The sequence below is a fragment of the Schistocerca cancellata genome, unplaced genomic scaffold (assembly GCF_023864275.1).
Source record: "Schistocerca cancellata isolate TAMUIC-IGC-003103 unplaced genomic scaffold, iqSchCanc2.1 HiC_scaffold_271, whole genome shotgun sequence".
Taxonomy (NCBI): domain Eukaryota; kingdom Metazoa; phylum Arthropoda; class Insecta; order Orthoptera; family Acrididae; genus Schistocerca; species Schistocerca cancellata.
Genome location: NW_026046293.1, coordinates 16,224 through 34,393, shown reverse-complemented (window position 1 = coordinate 34,393; position 18,170 = coordinate 16,224). Strand labels below are relative to the sequence as shown.

The 18,170-nt window shown below is 50.8% G+C and overlaps 31 non-coding genes across 31 annotated transcripts; all 31 read right to left on the bottom strand.

The window, feature by feature from the left end:
- Positions 1–714: 714 nt before the first annotated feature.
- On the bottom strand, positions 715–787 carry Trnan-guu (transfer RNA asparagine (anticodon GUU)). Its single transcript has one exon. It is a non-coding gene; the product is annotated as a tRNA-Asn (tRNA).
- Positions 788–1,110: 323 nt separating this feature from the next.
- On the bottom strand, positions 1,111–1,182 carry Trnat-cgu (transfer RNA threonine (anticodon CGU)). Its single transcript has one exon. It is a non-coding gene; the product is annotated as a tRNA-Thr (tRNA).
- Positions 1,183–1,871: 689 nt separating this feature from the next.
- On the bottom strand, positions 1,872–1,945 carry Trnan-guu (transfer RNA asparagine (anticodon GUU)). Its single transcript has one exon. It is a non-coding gene; the product is annotated as a tRNA-Asn (tRNA).
- Positions 1,946–2,268: 323 nt separating this feature from the next.
- Positions 2,269–2,340, bottom strand: Trnat-cgu (transfer RNA threonine (anticodon CGU)). The gene has a single exon. It is a non-coding gene; the product is annotated as a tRNA-Thr (tRNA).
- A 689-nt stretch (positions 2,341–3,029) lies between these two features.
- On the bottom strand, positions 3,030–3,103 carry Trnan-guu (transfer RNA asparagine (anticodon GUU)). The gene has a single exon. It is a non-coding gene; the product is annotated as a tRNA-Asn (tRNA).
- Positions 3,104–3,426: 323 nt separating this feature from the next.
- Positions 3,427–3,498, bottom strand: Trnat-cgu (transfer RNA threonine (anticodon CGU)). The gene has a single exon. It is a non-coding gene; the product is annotated as a tRNA-Thr (tRNA).
- A 689-nt stretch (positions 3,499–4,187) lies between these two features.
- Trnan-guu (transfer RNA asparagine (anticodon GUU)) lies at positions 4,188–4,261 on the bottom strand. The gene has a single exon. It is a non-coding gene; the product is annotated as a tRNA-Asn (tRNA).
- A 323-nt stretch (positions 4,262–4,584) lies between these two features.
- Positions 4,585–4,656, bottom strand: Trnat-cgu (transfer RNA threonine (anticodon CGU)). Its single transcript has one exon. It is a non-coding gene; the product is annotated as a tRNA-Thr (tRNA).
- Positions 4,657–5,345: 689 nt separating this feature from the next.
- On the bottom strand, positions 5,346–5,419 carry Trnan-guu (transfer RNA asparagine (anticodon GUU)). Its single transcript has one exon. It is a non-coding gene; the product is annotated as a tRNA-Asn (tRNA).
- Positions 5,420–5,742: 323 nt separating this feature from the next.
- On the bottom strand, positions 5,743–5,814 carry Trnat-cgu (transfer RNA threonine (anticodon CGU)). Its single transcript has one exon. It is a non-coding gene; the product is annotated as a tRNA-Thr (tRNA).
- Positions 5,815–6,503: 689 nt separating this feature from the next.
- Trnan-guu (transfer RNA asparagine (anticodon GUU)) lies at positions 6,504–6,577 on the bottom strand. Its single transcript has one exon. It is a non-coding gene; the product is annotated as a tRNA-Asn (tRNA).
- A 323-nt stretch (positions 6,578–6,900) lies between these two features.
- Positions 6,901–6,972, bottom strand: Trnat-cgu (transfer RNA threonine (anticodon CGU)). Its single transcript has one exon. It is a non-coding gene; the product is annotated as a tRNA-Thr (tRNA).
- A 689-nt stretch (positions 6,973–7,661) lies between these two features.
- Positions 7,662–7,735, bottom strand: Trnan-guu (transfer RNA asparagine (anticodon GUU)). The gene has a single exon. It is a non-coding gene; the product is annotated as a tRNA-Asn (tRNA).
- A 323-nt stretch (positions 7,736–8,058) lies between these two features.
- Positions 8,059–8,130, bottom strand: Trnat-cgu (transfer RNA threonine (anticodon CGU)). Its single transcript has one exon. It is a non-coding gene; the product is annotated as a tRNA-Thr (tRNA).
- A 689-nt stretch (positions 8,131–8,819) lies between these two features.
- On the bottom strand, positions 8,820–8,893 carry Trnan-guu (transfer RNA asparagine (anticodon GUU)). The gene has a single exon. It is a non-coding gene; the product is annotated as a tRNA-Asn (tRNA).
- A 323-nt stretch (positions 8,894–9,216) lies between these two features.
- Trnat-cgu (transfer RNA threonine (anticodon CGU)) lies at positions 9,217–9,288 on the bottom strand. Its single transcript has one exon. It is a non-coding gene; the product is annotated as a tRNA-Thr (tRNA).
- A 689-nt stretch (positions 9,289–9,977) lies between these two features.
- Trnan-guu (transfer RNA asparagine (anticodon GUU)) lies at positions 9,978–10,051 on the bottom strand. Its single transcript has one exon. It is a non-coding gene; the product is annotated as a tRNA-Asn (tRNA).
- Positions 10,052–10,374: 323 nt separating this feature from the next.
- Trnat-cgu (transfer RNA threonine (anticodon CGU)) lies at positions 10,375–10,446 on the bottom strand. The gene has a single exon. It is a non-coding gene; the product is annotated as a tRNA-Thr (tRNA).
- A 689-nt stretch (positions 10,447–11,135) lies between these two features.
- On the bottom strand, positions 11,136–11,209 carry Trnan-guu (transfer RNA asparagine (anticodon GUU)). The gene has a single exon. It is a non-coding gene; the product is annotated as a tRNA-Asn (tRNA).
- A 323-nt stretch (positions 11,210–11,532) lies between these two features.
- Positions 11,533–11,604, bottom strand: Trnat-cgu (transfer RNA threonine (anticodon CGU)). The gene has a single exon. It is a non-coding gene; the product is annotated as a tRNA-Thr (tRNA).
- A 689-nt stretch (positions 11,605–12,293) lies between these two features.
- Positions 12,294–12,367, bottom strand: Trnan-guu (transfer RNA asparagine (anticodon GUU)). Its single transcript has one exon. It is a non-coding gene; the product is annotated as a tRNA-Asn (tRNA).
- Positions 12,368–12,690: 323 nt separating this feature from the next.
- Positions 12,691–12,762, bottom strand: Trnat-cgu (transfer RNA threonine (anticodon CGU)). Its single transcript has one exon. It is a non-coding gene; the product is annotated as a tRNA-Thr (tRNA).
- Positions 12,763–13,451: 689 nt separating this feature from the next.
- On the bottom strand, positions 13,452–13,525 carry Trnan-guu (transfer RNA asparagine (anticodon GUU)). Its single transcript has one exon. It is a non-coding gene; the product is annotated as a tRNA-Asn (tRNA).
- Positions 13,526–13,848: 323 nt separating this feature from the next.
- Positions 13,849–13,920, bottom strand: Trnat-cgu (transfer RNA threonine (anticodon CGU)). The gene has a single exon. It is a non-coding gene; the product is annotated as a tRNA-Thr (tRNA).
- A 689-nt stretch (positions 13,921–14,609) lies between these two features.
- Trnan-guu (transfer RNA asparagine (anticodon GUU)) lies at positions 14,610–14,683 on the bottom strand. Its single transcript has one exon. It is a non-coding gene; the product is annotated as a tRNA-Asn (tRNA).
- A 323-nt stretch (positions 14,684–15,006) lies between these two features.
- Trnat-cgu (transfer RNA threonine (anticodon CGU)) lies at positions 15,007–15,078 on the bottom strand. The gene has a single exon. It is a non-coding gene; the product is annotated as a tRNA-Thr (tRNA).
- Positions 15,079–15,767: 689 nt separating this feature from the next.
- On the bottom strand, positions 15,768–15,841 carry Trnan-guu (transfer RNA asparagine (anticodon GUU)). The gene has a single exon. It is a non-coding gene; the product is annotated as a tRNA-Asn (tRNA).
- A 323-nt stretch (positions 15,842–16,164) lies between these two features.
- Trnat-cgu (transfer RNA threonine (anticodon CGU)) lies at positions 16,165–16,236 on the bottom strand. Its single transcript has one exon. It is a non-coding gene; the product is annotated as a tRNA-Thr (tRNA).
- Positions 16,237–16,925: 689 nt separating this feature from the next.
- Positions 16,926–16,999, bottom strand: Trnan-guu (transfer RNA asparagine (anticodon GUU)). The gene has a single exon. It is a non-coding gene; the product is annotated as a tRNA-Asn (tRNA).
- Positions 17,000–17,322: 323 nt separating this feature from the next.
- On the bottom strand, positions 17,323–17,394 carry Trnat-cgu (transfer RNA threonine (anticodon CGU)). Its single transcript has one exon. It is a non-coding gene; the product is annotated as a tRNA-Thr (tRNA).
- Positions 17,395–18,083: 689 nt separating this feature from the next.
- Positions 18,084–18,157, bottom strand: Trnan-guu (transfer RNA asparagine (anticodon GUU)). The gene has a single exon. It is a non-coding gene; the product is annotated as a tRNA-Asn (tRNA).
- Positions 18,158–18,170: the final 13 nt, after the last annotated feature.

Here is an 18,170-nt window from a genome sequence, read left to right as displayed (position 1 = left end):
TGCTCTACCACTGAGCTAGAGAAGGCGGCAGCTTTGCGTTTGTGAGCTCTCCCCGAATTGTCACTTCATCATGCTGAATCTTGCAGCCCTCGACCAGATATCGGATTTGGCACACAGCTGCTGCTGGGGGTGTCCACATGGCCGTTTTCCACATCTCTTGACTGTTTCGCCCTTACGATCGACGACGAGCGTCGTGCCACCAAACGTTTGCGGTCTGCACAATCTTGACCTAGTGCACAGTTTGTTGGATTGCGTGGCTCGACTGCGAAATGCGCCTTTCGGCTCCTCTCTCTGGCTGCAGTATGCTGTTGTCGACAGTGGCACTAGCGTTGCCCATGGGGCTTCATGTAGGCGACTGCACGTCGCTCGGCCAGCAGCGGCCTACTGCAGACCGACACTTAAGAGACACCAAATAGAAATCGACATCGAGAGACAGGCCCTGTCATATGGCACTCGCGACGTATACGCTGAAATTGAATGTAAAGAATACGTCTTTTGTAGTGGGCGTCGCTCTACTGCAGTGTCACACATGACGAAGAAATAGGAAAACAGTAGAACGTCTGTGTAGGGCCATGTTTTTACCTACAGTGTCACTTGGCTGAATGTGTATAAGGCTCTGTGGCATCACTCAAACACAGCCAAGTTGTCACACTAGCTGTGTATCTCTAACAAAGTTGACGTATGTCCTCACCTCGGTGACGGTTAAAACGATTTCGCCCCAGGGTGGGCTCGAACCACCAACCTTTCGGTTAACAGCCGAACGCGCTAGCGATTGCGCCACGGAGGCCTTGACTTGTGCTCTGCATCTCAACGCAATTCGTATGCCTTCTGCAGGAATCTCGCAGAATGGTAGCACCTGCTTACGCCTCTTCACATGGATAAAATGCATGCACACTGTAGCGAGGCTCGTACACGAATGACATCGCCAAGCATGACATCATACTACAAAATGCATACAAACCACTGTTCTGCCTATGCAATCAGAAAACCTCTGAGGCCAGCATGATACTTGTTATAGGTTGTAGAACATCCCTTTCATTCAGTGTACTGCCATGTGTTAGATGCTGCTCGAGATAGCTCCGCTCCTTGCGGGAAGGTTAAAAAAATGAATGCCTTCTGTGAGGTTCGAACTCACGACCCCTGGTTTACGAGACCAGTGCTCTACCACTGAGCTAAGAAGGCGGCAGCTTTGCGTTTGTGAGCTCTCCCCGAATTGTCACTTCATCATGCTGAATCTTGCAGCCCTCGACCAGATATCGGATTTGGCACACAGCTGCTGCTGGGGGTGTCCACATGGCCGTTTTCCACATCTCTTGACTGTTTCGCCCTTACGATCGACGACGAGCGTCGTGCCACCAAACGTTTGCGGTCTGCACAATCTTGACCTAGTGCACAGTTTGTTGGATTGCGTGGCTCGACTGCGAAATGCGCCTTTCGGCTCCTCTCTCTGGCTGCAGTATGCTGTTGTCGACAGTGGCACTAGCGTTGCCCATGGGGCTTCATGTAAGGCGACTGCACGTCGCTCGGCCAGCAGCGGCCTACTGCAGACCGACACTTAAGAGACACCAAATAGAAATCGACATCGAGAGACAGGCCCTGTCATATGGCACTCGCGACGTATACGCTGAAATTGAATGTAAAGAATACGTCTTTTGTAGTGGGCGTCGCTCTACTGCAGTGTCACACATGACGAAGAAATAGGAAAACAGTAGAACGTCTGTGTAGGGCCATGTTTTTACCTACAGTGTCACTTGGCTGAATGTGTATAAGGCTCTGTGGCATCACTCAAACACAGCCAAGTTGTCACACTAGCTGTGTATCTCTAACAAAGTTGACGTATGTCCTCACCTCGGTGACGGTTAAAACGATTTCGCCCCCGGGTGGGCTCGAACCACCAACCTTTCGGTTAACAGCCGAACGCGCTAGCCGATTGCGCCACGGAGGCCTTGACTTGTGCTCTGCATCTCAACGCAATTCGTATGCCTTCTGCAGGAATCTCGCAGAGTGGTAGCACCTGCTTACGCCTCTTCACATGGATAAAATGCATGCACACTGTAGCGAGGCTCGTACACGAATGACATCGCCAAGCATGACATCATACTACAAAATGCATACAAACCACTGTTCTGCCTATGCAATCAGAAAACCTCTGAGGCCAGCATGATACTTGTTATAGGTTGTAGAACATCCCTTTCATTCAGTGTACTGCCATGTGTTAGATGCTGCTCGAGATAGCTCCGCTCCTTGCGGGAAGGTTAAAAAAATGAATGCCTTCTGTGAGGTTCGAACTCACGACCCCTGGTTTACGAGACCAGTGCTCTACCACTGAGCTAAGAAGGCGGCAGCTTTGCGTTTGTGAGCTCTCCCCGAATTGTCACTTCATCATGCTGAATCTTGCAGCCCTCGACCAGATATCGGATTTGGCACACAGCTGCTGCTGGGGGTGTCCACATGGCCGTTTTCCACATCTCTTGACTGTTTCGCCCTTACGATCGACGACGAGCGTCGTGCCACCAAACGTTTGCGGTCTGCACAATCTTGACCTAGTGCACAGTTTGTTGGATTGCGTGGCTCGACTGCGAAATGCGCCTTTCGGCTCCTCTCTCTGGCTGCAGTATGCTGTTGTCGACAGTGGCACTAGCGTTGCCCATGGGGCTTCATGTAAGGCGACTGCACGTCGCTCGGCCAGCAGCGGCCTACTGCAGACCGACACTTAAGAGACACCAAATAGAAATCGACATCGAGAGACAGGCCCTGTCATATGGCACTCGCGACGTATACGCTGAAATTGAATGTAAAGAATACGTCTTTTGTAGTGGGCGTCGCTCTACTGCAGTGTCACACATGACGAAGAAATAGGAAAACAGTAGAACGTCTGTGTAGGGCCATGTTTTTACCTACAGTGTCACTTGGCTGAATGTGTATAAGGCTCTGTGGCATCACTCAAACACAGCCAAGTTGTCACACTAGCTGTGTATCTCTAACAAAGTTGACGTATGTCCTCACCTCGGTGACGGTTAAAACGATTTCGCCCCCGGGTGGGCTCGAACCACCAACCTTTCGGTTAACAGCCGAACGCGCTAGCCGATTGCGCCACGGAGGCCTTGACTTGTGCTCTGCATCTCAACGCAATTCGTATGCCTTCTGCAGGAATCTCGCAGAGTGGTAGCACCTGCTTACGCCTCTTCACATGGATAAAATGCATGCACACTGTAGCGAGGCTCGTACACGAATGACATCGCCAAGCATGACATCATACTACAAAATGCATACAAACCACTGTTCTGCCTATGCAATCAGAAAACCTCTGAGGCCAGCATGATACTTGTTATAGGTTGTAGAACATCCCTTTCATTCAGTGTACTGCCATGTGTTAGATGCTGCTCGAGATAGCTCCGCTCCTTGCGGGAAGGTTAAAAAAATGAATGCCTTCTGTGAGGTTCGAACTCACGACCCCTGGTTTACGAGACCAGTGCTCTACCACTGAGCTAAGAAGGCGGCAGCTTTGCGTTTGTGAGCTCTCCCCGAATTGTCACTTCATCATGCTGAATCTTGCAGCCCTCGACCAGATATCGGATTTGGCACACAGCTGCTGCTGGGGGTGTCCACATGGCCGTTTTCCACATCTCTTGACTGTTTCGCCCTTACGATCGACGACGAGCGTCGTGCCACCAAACGTTTGCGGTCTGCACAATCTTGACCTAGTGCACAGTTTGTTGGATTGCGTGGCTCGACTGCGAAATGCGCCTTTCGGCTCCTCTCTCTGGCTGCAGTATGCTGTTGTCGACAGTGGCACTAGCGTTGCCCATGGGGCTTCATGTAAGGCGACTGCACGTCGCTCGGCCAGCAGCGGCCTACTGCAGACCGACACTTAAGAGACACCAAATAGAAATCGACATCGAGAGACAGGCCCTGTCATATGGCACTCGCGACGTATACGCTGAAATTGAATGTAAAGAATACGTCTTTTGTAGTGGGCGTCGCTCTACTGCAGTGTCACACATGACGAAGAAATAGGAAAACAGTAGAACGTCTGTGTAGGGCCATGTTTTTACCTACAGTGTCACTTGGCTGAATGTGTATAAGGCTCTGTGGCATCACTCAAACACAGCCAAGTTGTCACACTAGCTGTGTATCTCTAACAAAGTTGACGTATGTCCTCACCTCGGTGACGGTTAAAACGATTTCGCCCCAGGGTGGGCTCGAACCACCAACCTTTCGGTTAACAGCCGAACGCGCTAGCCGATTGCGCCACGGAGGCCTTGACTTGTGCTCTGCATCTCAACGCAATTCGTATGCCTTCTGCAGGAATCTCGCAGAATGGTAGCACCTGCTTACGCCTCTTCACATGGATAAAATGCATGCACACTGTAGCGAGGCTCGTACACGAATGACATCGCCAAGCATGACATCATACTACAAAATGCATACAAACCACTGTTCTGCCTATGCAATCAGAAAACCTCTGAGGCCAGCATGATACTTGTTATAGGTTGTAGAACATCCCTTTCATTCAGTGTACTGCCATGTGTTAGATGCTGCTCGAGATAGCTCCGCTCCTTGCGGGAAGGTTAAAAAAATGAATGCCTTCTGTGAGGTTCGAACTCACGACCCCTGGTTTACGAGACCAGTGCTCTACCACTGAGCTAAGAAGGCGGCAGCTTTGCGTTTGTGAGCTCTCCCCGAATTGTCACTTCATCATGCTGAATCTTGCAGCCCTCGACCAGATATCGGATTTGGCACACAGCTGCTGCTGGGGGTGTCCACATGGCCGTTTTCCACATCTCTTGACTGTTTCGCCCTTACGATCGACGACGAGCGTCGTGCCACCAAACGTTTGCGGTCTGCACAATCTTGACCTAGTGCACAGTTTGTTGGATTGCGTGGCTCGACTGCGAAATGCGCCTTTCGGCTCCTCTCTCTGGCTGCAGTATGCTGTTGTCGACAGTGGCACTAGCGTTGCCCATGGGGCTTCATGTAAGGCGACTGCACGTCGCTCGGCCAGCAGCGGCCTACTGCAGACCGACACTTAAGAGACACCAAATAGAAATCGACATCGAGAGACAGGCCCTGTCATATGGCACTCGCGACGTATACGCTGAAATTGAATGTAAAGAATACGTCTTTTGTAGTGGGCGTCGCTCTACTGCAGTGTCACACATGACGAAGAAATAGGAAAACAGTAGAACGTCTGTGTAGGGCCATGTTTTTACCTACAGTGTCACTTGGCTGAATGTGTATAAGGCTCTGTGGCATCACTCAAACACAGCCAAGTTGTCACACTAGCTGTGTATCTCTAACAAAGTTGACGTATGTCCTCACCTCGGTGACGGTTAAAACGATTTCGCCCCCGGGTGGGCTCGAACCACCAACCTTTCGGTTAACAGCCGAACGCGCTAGCCGATTGCGCCACGGAGGCCTTGACTTGTGCTCTGCATCTCAACGCAATTCGTATGCCTTCTGCAGGAATCTCGCAGAGTGGTAGCACCTGCTTACGCCTCTTCACATGGATAAAATGCATGCACACTGTAGCGAGGCTCGTACACGAATGACATCGCCAAGCATGACATCATACTACAAAATGCATACAAACCACTGTTCTGCCTATGCAATCAGAAAACCTCTGAGGCCAGCATGATACTTGTTATAGGTTGTAGAACATCCCTTTCATTCAGTGTACTGCCATGTGTTAGATGCTGCTCGAGATAGCTCCGCTCCTTGCGGGAAGGTTAAAAAAATGAATGCCTTCTGTGAGGTTCGAACTCACGACCCCTGGTTTACGAGACCAGTGCTCTACCACTGAGCTAAGAAGGCGGCAGCTTTGCGTTTGTGAGCTCTCCCCGAATTGTCACTTCATCATGCTGAATCTTGCAGCCCTCGACCAGATATCGGATTTGGCACACAGCTGCTGCTGGGGGTGTCCACATGGCCGTTTTCCACATCTCTTGACTGTTTCGCCCTTACGATCGACGACGAGCGTCGTGCCACCAAACGTTTGCGGTCTGCACAATCTTGACCTAGTGCACAGTTTGTTGGATTGCGTGGCTCGACTGCGAAATGCGCCTTTCGGCTCCTCTCTCTGGCTGCAGTATGCTGTTGTCGACAGTGGCACTAGCGTTGCCCATGGGGCTTCATGTAAGGCGACTGCACGTCGCTCGGCCAGCAGCGGCCTACTGCAGACCGACACTTAAGAGACACCAAATAGAAATCGACATCGAGAGACAGGCCCTGTCATATGGCACTCGCGACGTATACGCTGAAATTGAATGTAAAGAATACGTCTTTTGTAGTGGGCGTCGCTCTACTGCAGTGTCACACATGACGAAGAAATAGGAAAACAGTAGAACGTCTGTGTAGGGCCATGTTTTTACCTACAGTGTCACTTGGCTGAATGTGTATAAGGCTCTGTGGCATCACTCAAACACAGCCAAGTTGTCACACTAGCTGTGTATCTCTAACAAAGTTGACGTATGTCCTCACCTCGGTGACGGTTAAAACGATTTCGCCCCCGGGTGGGCTCGAACCACCAACCTTTCGGTTAACAGCCGAACGCGCTAGCCGATTGCGCCACGGAGGCCTTGACTTGTGCTCTGCATCTCAACGCAATTCGTATGCCTTCTGCAGGAATCTCGCAGAGTGGTAGCACCTGCTTACGCCTCTTCACATGGATAAAATGCATGCACACTGTAGCGAGGCTCGTACACGAATGACATCGCCAAGCATGACATCATACTACAAAATGCATACAAACCACTGTTCTGCCTATGCAATCAGAAAACCTCTGAGGCCAGCATGATACTTGTTATAGGTTGTAGAACATCCCTTTCATTCAGTGTACTGCCATGTGTTAGATGCTGCTCGAGATAGCTCCGCTCCTTGCGGGAAGGTTAAAAAAATGAATGCCTTCTGTGAGGTTCGAACTCACGACCCCTGGTTTACGAGACCAGTGCTCTACCACTGAGCTAAGAAGGCGGCAGCTTTGCGTTTGTGAGCTCTCCCCGAATTGTCACTTCATCATGCTGAATCTTGCAGCCCTCGACCAGATATCGGATTTGGCACACAGCTGCTGCTGGGGGTGTCCACATGGCCGTTTTCCACATCTCTTGACTGTTTCGCCCTTACGATCGACGACGAGCGTCGTGCCACCAAACGTTTGCGGTCTGCACAATCTTGACCTAGTGCACAGTTTGTTGGATTGCGTGGCTCGACTGCGAAATGCGCCTTTCGGCTCCTCTCTCTGGCTGCAGTATGCTGTTGTCGACAGTGGCACTAGCGTTGCCCATGGGGCTTCATGTAAGGCGACTGCACGTCGCTCGGCCAGCAGCGGCCTACTGCAGACCGACACTTAAGAGACACCAAATAGAAATCGACATCGAGAGACAGGCCCTGTCATATGGCACTCGCGACGTATACGCTGAAATTGAATGTAAAGAATACGTCTTTTGTAGTGGGCGTCGCTCTACTGCAGTGTCACACATGACGAAGAAATAGGAAAACAGTAGAACGTCTGTGTAGGGCCATGTTTTTACCTACAGTGTCACTTGGCTGAATGTGTATAAGGCTCTGTGGCATCACTCAAACACAGCCAAGTTGTCACACTAGCTGTGTATCTCTAACAAAGTTGACGTATGTCCTCACCTCGGTGACGGTTAAAACGATTTCGCCCCAGGGTGGGCTCGAACCACCAACCTTTCGGTTAACAGCCGAACGCGCTAGCCGATTGCGCCACGGAGGCCTTGACTTGTGCTCTGCATCTCAACGCAATTCGTATGCCTTCTGCAGGAATCTCGCAGAGTGGTAGCACCTGCTTACGCCTCTTCACATGGATAAAATGCATGCACACTGTAGCGAGGCTCGTACACGAATGACATCGCCAAGCATGACATCATACTACAAAATGCATACAAACCACTGTTCTGCCTATGCAATCAGAAAACCTCTGAGGCCAGCATGATACTTGTTATAGGTTGTAGAACATCCCTTTCATTCAGTGTACTGCCATGTGTTAGATGCTGCTCGAGATAGCTCCGCTCCTTGCGGGAAGGTTAAAAAAATGAATGCCTTCTGTGAGGTTCGAACTCACGACCCCTGGTTTACGAGACCAGTGCTCTACCACTGAGCTAAGAAGGCGGCAGCTTTGCGTTTGTGAGCTCTCCCCGAATTGTCACTTCATCATGCTGAATCTTGCAGCCCTCGACCAGATATCGGATTTGGCACACAGCTGCTGCTGGGGGTGTCCACATGGCCGTTTTCCACATCTCTTGACTGTTTCGCCCTTACGATCGACGACGAGCGTCGTGCCACCAAACGTTTGCGGTCTGCACAATCTTGACCTAGTGCACAGTTTGTTGGATTGCGTGGCTCGACTGCGAAATGCGCCTTTCGGCTCCTCTCTCTGGCTGCAGTATGCTGTTGTCGACAGTGGCACTAGCGTTGCCCATGGGGCTTCATGTAAGGCGACTGCACGTCGCTCGGCCAGCAGCGGCCTACTGCAGACCGACACTTAAGAGACACCAAATAGAAATCGACATCGAGAGACAGGCCCTGTCATATGGCACTCGCGACGTATACGCTGAAATTGAATGTAAAGAATACGTCTTTTGTAGTGGGCGTCGCTCTACTGCAGTGTCACACATGACGAAGAAATAGGAAAACAGTAGAACGTCTGTGTAGGGCCATGTTTTTACCTACAGTGTCACTTGGCTGAATGTGTATAAGGCTCTGTGGCATCACTCAAACACAGCCAAGTTGTCACACTAGCTGTGTATCTCTAACAAAGTTGACGTATGTCCTCACCTCGGTGACGGTTAAAACGATTTCGCCCCCGGGTGGGCTCGAACCACCAACCTTTCGGTTAACAGCCGAACGCGCTAGCCGATTGCGCCACGGAGGCCTTGACTTGTGCTCTGCATCTCAACGCAATTCGTATGCCTTCTGCAGGAATCTCGCAGAGTGGTAGCACCTGCTTACGCCTCTTCACATGGATAAAATGCATGCACACTGTAGCGAGGCTCGTACACGAATGACATCGCCAAGCATGACATCATACTACAAAATGCATACAAACCACTGTTCTGCCTATGCAATCAGAAAACCTCTGAGGCCAGCATGATACTTGTTATAGGTTGTAGAACATCCCTTTCATTCAGTGTACTGCCATGTGTTAGATGCTGCTCGAGATAGCTCCGCTCCTTGCGGGAAGGTTAAAAAAATGAATGCCTTCTGTGAGGTTCGAACTCACGACCCCTGGTTTACGAGACCAGTGCTCTACCACTGAGCTAAGAAGGCGGCAGCTTTGCGTTTGTGAGCTCTCCCCGAATTGTCACTTCATCATGCTGAATCTTGCAGCCCTCGACCAGATATCGGATTTGGCACACAGCTGCTGCTGGGGGTGTCCACATGGCCGTTTTCCACATCTCTTGACTGTTTCGCCCTTACGATCGACGACGAGCGTCGTGCCACCAAACGTTTGCGGTCTGCACAATCTTGACCTAGTGCACAGTTTGTTGGATTGCGTGGCTCGACTGCGAAATGCGCCTTTCGGCTCCTCTCTCTGGCTGCAGTATGCTGTTGTCGACAGTGGCACTAGCGTTGCCCATGGGGCTTCATGTAAGGCGACTGCACGTCGCTCGGCCAGCAGCGGCCTACTGCAGACCGACACTTAAGAGACACCAAATAGAAATCGACATCGAGAGACAGGCCCTGTCATATGGCACTCGCGACGTATACGCTGAAATTGAATGTAAAGAATACGTCTTTTGTAGTGGGCGTCGCTCTACTGCAGTGTCACACATGACGAAGAAATAGGAAAACAGTAGAACGTCTGTGTAGGGCCATGTTTTTACCTACAGTGTCACTTGGCTGAATGTGTATAAGGCTCTGTGGCATCACTCAAACACAGCCAAGTTGTCACACTAGCTGTGTATCTCTAACAAAGTTGACGTATGTCCTCACCTCGGTGACGGTTAAAACGATTTCGCCCCAGGGTGGGCTCGAACCACCAACCTTTCGGTTAACAGCCGAACGCGCTAGCCGATTGCGCCACGGAGGCCTTGACTTGTGCTCTGCATCTCAACGCAATTCGTATGCCTTCTGCAGGAATCTCGCAGAATGGTAGCACCTGCTTACGCCTCTTCACATGGATAAAATGCATGCACACTGTAGCGAGGCTCGTACACGAATGACATCGCCAAGCATGACATCATACTACAAAATGCATACAAACCACTGTTCTGCCTATGCAATCAGAAAACCTCTGAGGCCAGCATGATACTTGTTATAGGTTGTAGAACATCCCTTTCATTCAGTGTACTGCCATGTGTTAGATGCTGCTCGAGATAGCTCCGCTCCTTGCGGGAAGGTTAAAAAAATGAATGCCTTCTGTGAGGTTCGAACTCACGACCCCTGGTTTACGAGACCAGTGCTCTACCACTGAGCTAAGAAGGCGGCAGCTTTGCGCTTGTGAGCTCTCCCCGAATTGGCACTTCATCATGCTGAATCTTGCAGCCCTCGACCAGATATCGGATTTGGCACACAGCTGCTGCTGGGGGTGTCCACATGGCCGTTTTCCACATCTCTTGACTGTTTCGCCCTTACGATCGACGACGAGCGTCGTGCCACCAAACGTTTGCGGTCTGCACAATCTTGACCTAGTGCACAGTTTGTTGGATTGCGTGGCTCGACTGCGAAATGCGCCTTTCGGCTCCTCTCTCTGGCTGCAGTATGCTGTTGTCGACAGTGGCACTAGCGTTGCCCATGGGGCTTCATGTAAGGCGACTGCACGTCGCTCGGCCAGCAGCGGCCTACTGCAGACCGACACTTAAGAGACACCAAATAGAAATCGACATCGAGAGACAGGCCCTGTCATATGGCACTCGCGACGTATACGCTGAAATTGAATGTAAAGAATACGTCTTTTGTAGTGGGCGTCGCTCTACTGCAGTGTCACACATGACGAAGAAATAGGAAAACAGTAGAACGTCTGTGTAGGGCCATGTTTTTACCTACAGTGTCACTTGGCTGAATGTGTATAAGGCTCTGTGGCATCACTCAAACACAGCCAAGTTGTCACACTAGCTGTGTATCTCTAACAAAGTTGACGTATGTCCTCACCTCGGTGACGGTTAAAACGATTTCGCCCCCGGGTGGGCTCGAACCACCAACCTTTCGGTTAACAGCCGAACGCGCTAGCCGATTGCGCCACGGAGGCCTTGACTTGTGCTCTGCATCTCAACGCAATTCGTATGCCTTCTGCAGGAATCTCGCAGAGTGGTAGCACCTGCTTACGCCTCTTCACATGGATAAAATGCATGCACACTGTAGCGAGGCTCGTACACGAATGACATCGCCAAGCATGACATCATACTACAAAATGCATACAAACCACTGTTCTGCCTATGCAATCAGAAAACCTCTGAGGCCAGCATGATACTTGTTATAGGTTGTAGAACATCCCTTTCATTCAGTGTACTGCCATGTGTTAGATGCTGCTCGAGATAGCTCCGCTCCTTGCGGGAAGGTTAAAAAAATGAATGCCTTCTGTGAGGTTCGAACTCACGACCCCTGGTTTACGAGACCAGTGCTCTACCACTGAGCTAAGAAGGCGGCAGCTTTGCGTTTGTGAGCTCTCCCCGAATTGTCACTTCATCATGCTGAATCTTGCAGCCCTCGACCAGATATCGGATTTGGCACACAGCTGCTGCTGGGGGTGTCCACATGGCCGTTTTCCACATCTCTTGACTGTTTCGCCCTTACGATCGACGACGAGCGTCGTGCCACCAAACGTTTGCGGTCTGCACAATCTTGACCTAGTGCACAGTTTGTTGGATTGCGTGGCTCGACTGCGAAATGCGCCTTTCGGCTCCTCTCTCTGGCTGCAGTATGCTGTTGTCGACAGTGGCACTAGCGTTGCCCATGGGGCTTCATGTAAGGCGACTGCACGTCGCTCGGCCAGCAGCGGCCTACTGCAGACCGACACTTAAGAGACACCAAATAGAAATCGACATCGAGAGACAGGCCCTGTCATATGGCACTCGCGACGTATACGCTGAAATTGAATGTAAAGAATACGTCTTTTGTAGTGGGCGTCGCTCTACTGCAGTGTCACACATGACGAAGAAATAGGAAAACAGTAGAACGTCTGTGTAGGGCCATGTTTTTACCTACAGTGTCACTTGGCTGAATGTGTATAAGGCTCTGTGGCATCACTCAAACACAGCCAAGTTGTCACACTAGCTGTGTATCTCTAACAAAGTTGACGTATGTCCTCACCTCGGTGACGGTTAAAACGATTTCGCCCCCGGGTGGGCTCGAACCACCAACCTTTCGGTTAACAGCCGAACGCGCTAGCCGATTGCGCCACGGAGGCCTTGACTTGTGCTCTGCATCTCAACGCAATTCGTATGCCTTCTGCAGGAATCTCGCAGAGTGGTAGCACCTGCTTACGCCTCTTCACATGGATAAAATGCATGCACACTGTAGCGAGGCTCGTACACGAATGACATCGCCAAGCATGACATCATACTACAAAATGCATACAAACCACTGTTCTGCCTATGCAATCAGAAAACCTCTGAGGCCAGCATGATACTTGTTATAGGTTGTAGAACATCCCTTTCATTCAGTGTACTGCCATGTGTTAGATGCTGCTCGAGATAGCTCCGCTCCTTGCGGGAAGGTTAAAAAAATGAATGCCTTCTGTGAGGTTCGAACTCACGACCCCTGGTTTACGAGACCAGTGCTCTACCACTGAGCTAAGAAGGCGGCAGCTTTGCGTTTGTGAGCTCTCCCCGAATTGTCACTTCATCATGCTGAATCTTGCAGCCCTCGACCAGATATCGGATTTGGCACACAGCTGCTGCTGGGGGTGTCCACATGGCCGTTTTCCACATCTCTTGACTGTTTCGCCCTTACGATCGACGACGAGCGTCGTGCCACCAAACGTTTGCGGTCTGCACAATCTTGACCTAGTGCACAGTTTGTTGGATTGCGTGGCTCGACTGCGAAATGCGCCTTTCGGCTCCTCTCTCTGGCTGCAGTATGCTGTTGTCGACAGTGGCACTAGCGTTGCCCATGGGGCTTCATGTAAGGCGACTGCACGTCGCTCGGCCAGCAGCGGCCTACTGCAGACCGACACTTAAGAGACACCAAATAGAAATCGACATCGAGAGACAGGCCCTGTCATATGGCACTCGCGACGTATACGCTGAAATTGAATGTAAAGAATACGTCTTTTGTAGTGGGCGTCGCTCTACTGCAGTGTCACACATGACGAAGAAATAGGAAAACAGTAGAACGTCTGTGTAGGGCCATGTTTTTACCTACAGTGTCACTTGGCTGAATGTGTATAAGGCTCTGTGGCATCACTCAAACACAGCCAAGTTGTCACACTAGCTGTGTATCTCTAACAAAGTTGACGTATGTCCTCACCTCGGTGACGGTTAAAACGATTTCGCCCCCGGGTGGGCTCGAACCACCAACCTTTCGGTTAACAGCCGAACGCGCTAGCCGATTGCGCCACGGAGGCCTTGACTTGTGCTCTGCATCTCAACGCAATTCGTATGCCTTCTGCAGGAATCTCGCAGAGTGGTAGCACCTGCTTACGCCTCTTCACATGGATAAAATGCATGCACACTGTAGCGAGGCTCGTACACGAATGACATCGCCAAGCATGACATCATACTACAAAATGCATACAAACCACTGTTCTGCCTATGCAATCAGAAAACCTCTGAGGCCAGCATGATACTTGTTATAGGTTGTAGAACATCCCTTTCATTCAGTGTACTGCCATGTGTTAGATGCTGCTCGAGATAGCTCCGCTCCTTGCGGGAAGGTTAAAAAAATGAATGCCTTCTGTGAGGTTCGAACTCACGACCCCTGGTTTACGAGACCAGTGCTCTACCACTGAGCTAAGAAGGCGGCAGCTTTGCGTTTGTGAGCTCTCCCCGAATTGTCACTTCATCATGCTGAATCTTGCAGCCCTCGACCAGATATCGGATTTGGCACACAGCTGCTGCTGGGGGTGTCCACATGGCCGTTTTCCACATCTCTTGACTGTTTCGCCCTTACGATCGACGACGAGCGTCGTGCCACCAAACGTTTGCGGTCTGCACAATCTTGACCTAGTGCACAGTTTGTTGGATTGCGTGGCTCGACTGCGAAATGCGCCTTTCGGCTCCTCTCTCTGGCTGCAGTATGCTGTTGTCGACAGTGGCACTAGCGTTGCCCATGGGGCTTCATGTAAGGCGACTGCACGTCGCTCGGCCAGCAGCGGCCTACTGCAGACCGACACTTAAGAGACACCAAATAGAAATCGACATCGAGAGACAGGCCCTGTCATATGGCACTCGCGACGTATACGCTGAAATTGAATGTAAAGAATACGTCTTTTGTAGTGGGCGTCGCTCTACTGCAGTGTCACACATGACGAAGAAATAGGAAAACAGTAGAACGTCTGTGTAGGGCCATGTTTTTACCTACAGTGTCACTTGGCTGAATGTGTATAAGGCTCTGTGGCATCACTCAAACACAGCCAAGTTGTCACACTAGCTGTGTATCTCTAACAAAGTTGACGTATGTCCTCACCTCGGTGACGGTTAAAACGATTTCGCCCCAGGGTGGGCTCGAACCACCAACCTTTCGGTTAACAGCCGAACGCGCTAGCCGATTGCGCCACGGAGGCCTTGACTTGTGCTCTGCATCTCAACGCAATTCGTATGCCTTCTGCAGGAATCTCGCAGAGTGGTAGCACCTGCTTACGCCTCTTCACATGGATAAAATGCATGCACACTGTAGCGAGGCTCGTACACGAATGACATCGCCAAGCATGACATCATACTACAAAATGCATACAAACCACTGTTCTGCCTATGCAATCAGAAAACCTCTGAGGCCAGCATGATACTTGTTATAGGTTGTAGAACATCCCTTTCATTCAGTGTACTGCCATGTGTTAGATGCTGCTCGAGATAGCTCCGCTCCTTGCGGGAAGGTTAAAAAAATGAATGCCTTCTGTGAGGTTCGAACTCACGACCCCTGGTTTACGAGACCAGTGCTCTACCACTGAGCTAAGAAGGCGGCAGCTTTGCGTTTGTGAGCTCTCCCCGAATTGTCACTTCATCATGCTGAATCTTGCAGCCCTCGACCAGATATCGGATTTGGCACACAGCTGCTGCTGGGGGTGTCCACATGGCCGTTTTCCACATCTCTTGACTGTTTCGCCCTTACGATCGACGACGAGCGTCGTGCCACCAAACGTTTGCGGTCTGCACAATCTTGACCTAGTGCACAGTTTGTTGGATTGCGTGGCTCGACTGCGAAATGCGCCTTTCGGCTCCTCTCTCTGGCTGCAGTATGCTGTTGTCGACAGTGGCACTAGCGTTGCCCATGGGGCTTCATGTAAGGCGACTGCACGTCGCTCGGCCAGCAGCGGCCTACTGCAGACCGACACTTAAGAGACACCAAATAGAAATCGACATCGAGAGACAGGCCCTGTCATATGGCACTCGCGACGTATACGCTGAAATTGAATGTAAAGAATACGTCTTTTGTAGTGGGCGTCGCTCTACTGCAGTGTCACACATGACGAAGAAATAGGAAAACAGTAGAACGTCTGTGTAGGGCCATGTTTTTACCTACAGTGTCACTTGGCTGAATGTGTATAAGGCTCTGTGGCATCACTCAAACACAGCCAAGTTGTCACACTAGCTGTGTATCTCTAACAAAGTTGACGTATGTCCTCACCTCGGTGACGGTTAAAACGATTTCGCCCCAGGGTGGGCTCGAACCACCAACCTTTCGGTTAACAGCCGAACGCGCTAGCCGATTGCGCCACGGAGGCCTTGACTTGTGCTCTGCATCTCAACGCAATTCGTATGCCTTCTGCAGGAATCTCGCAGAATGGTAGCACCTGCTTACGCCTCTTCACATGGATAAAATGCATGCACACTGTAGCGAGGCTCGTACACGAATGACATCGCCAAGCATGACATCATACTACAAAATGCATACAAACCACTGTTCTGCCTATGCAATCAGAAAACCTCTGAGGCCAGCATGATACTTGTTATAGGTTGTAGAACATCCCTTTCATTCAGTGTACTGCCATGTGTTAGATGCTGCTCGAGATAGCTCCGCTCCTTGCGGGAAGGTTAAAAAAATGAATGCCTTCTGTGAGGTTCGAACTCACGACCCCTGGTTTACGAGACCAGTGCTCTACCACTGAGCTAAGAAGGCGGCAGCTTTGCGTTTGTGAGCTCTCCCCGAATTGGCACTTCATCATGCTGAATCTTGCAGCCCTCGACCAGATATCGGATTTGGCACACAGCTGCTGCTGGGGGTGTCCACATGGCCGTTTTCCACATCTCTTGACTGTTTCGCCCTTACGATCGACGACGAGCGTCGTGCCACCAAACGTTTGCGGTCTGCACAATCTTGACCTAGTGCACAGTTTGTTGGATTGCGTGGCTCGACTGCGAAATGCGCCTTTCGGCTCCTCTCTCTGGCTGCAGTATGCTGTTGTCGACAGTGGCACTAGCGTTGCCCATGGGGCTTCATGTAAGGCGACTGCACGTCGCTCGGCCAGCAGCGGCCTACTGCAGACCGACACTTAAGAGACACCAAATAGAAATCGACATCGAGAGACAGGCCCTGTCATATGGCACTCGCGACGTATACGCTGAAATTGAATGTAAAGAATACGTCTTTTGTAGTGGGCGTCGCTCTACTGCAGTGTCACACATGACGAAGAAATAGGAAAACAGTAGAACGTCTGTGTAGGGCCATGTTTTTACCTACAGTGTCACTTGGCTGAATGTGTATAAGGCTCTGTGGCATCACTCAAACACAGCCAAGTTGTCACACTAGCTGTGTATCTCTAACAAAGTTGACGTATGTCCTCACCTCGGTGACGGTTAAAACGATTTCGCCCCCGGGTGGGCTCGAACCACCAACCTTTCGGTTAACAGCCGAACGCGCTAGCCGATTGCGCCACGGAGGCCTTGACTTGTGCTCTGCATCTCAACGCAATTCGTATGCCTTCTGCAGGAATCTCGCAGAGTGGTAGCACCTGCTTACGCCTCTTCACATGGATAAAATGCATGCACACTGTAGCGAGGCTCGTACACGAATGACATCGCCAAGCATGACATCATACTACAAAATGCATACAAACCACTGTTCTGCCTATGCAATCAGAAAACCTCTGAGGCCAGCATGATACTTGTTATAGGTTGTAGAACATCCCTTTCATTCAGTGTACTGCCATGTGTTAGATGCTGCTCGAGATAGCTCCGCTCCTTGCGGGAAGGTTAAAAAAATGAATGCCTTCTGTGAGGTTCGAACTCACGACCCCTGGTTTACGAGACCAGTGCTCTACCACTGAGCTAAGAAGGCGGCAGCTTTGCGTTTGTGAGCTCTCCCCGAATTGTCACTTCATCATGCTGAATCTTGCAGCCCTCGACCAGATATCGGATTTGGCACACAGCTGCTGCTGGGGGTGTCCACATGGCCGTTTTCCACATCTCTTGACTGTTTCGCCCTTACGATCGACGACGAGCGTCGTGCCACCAAACGTTTGCGGTCTGCACAATCTTGACCTAGTGCACAGTTTGTTGGATTGCGTGGCTCGACTGCGAAATGCGCCTTTCGGCTCCTCTCTCTGGCTGCAGTATGCTGTTGTCGACAGTGGCACTAGCGTTGCCCATGGGGCTTCATGTAAGGCGACTGCACGTCGCTCGGCCAGCAGCGGCCTACTGCAGACCGACACTTAAGAGACACCAAATAGAAATCGACATCGAGAGACAGGCCCTGTCATATGGCACTCGCGACGTATACGCTGAAATTGAATGTAAAGAATACGTCTTTTGTAGTGGGCGTCGCTCTACTGCAGTGTCACACATGACGAAGAAATAGGAAAACAGTAGAACGTCTGTGTAGGGCCATGTTTTTACCTACAGTGTCACTTGGCTGAATGTGTATAAGGCTCTGTGGCATCACTCAAACACAGCCAAGTTGTCACACTAGCTGTGTATCTCTAACAAAGTTGACGTATGTCCTCACCTCGGTGACGGTTAAAACGATTTCGCCCCCGGGTGGGCTCGAACCACCAACCTTTCGGTTAACAGCCGAACGCGCTAGCCGATTGCGCCACGGAGGCCTTGACTTGTGCT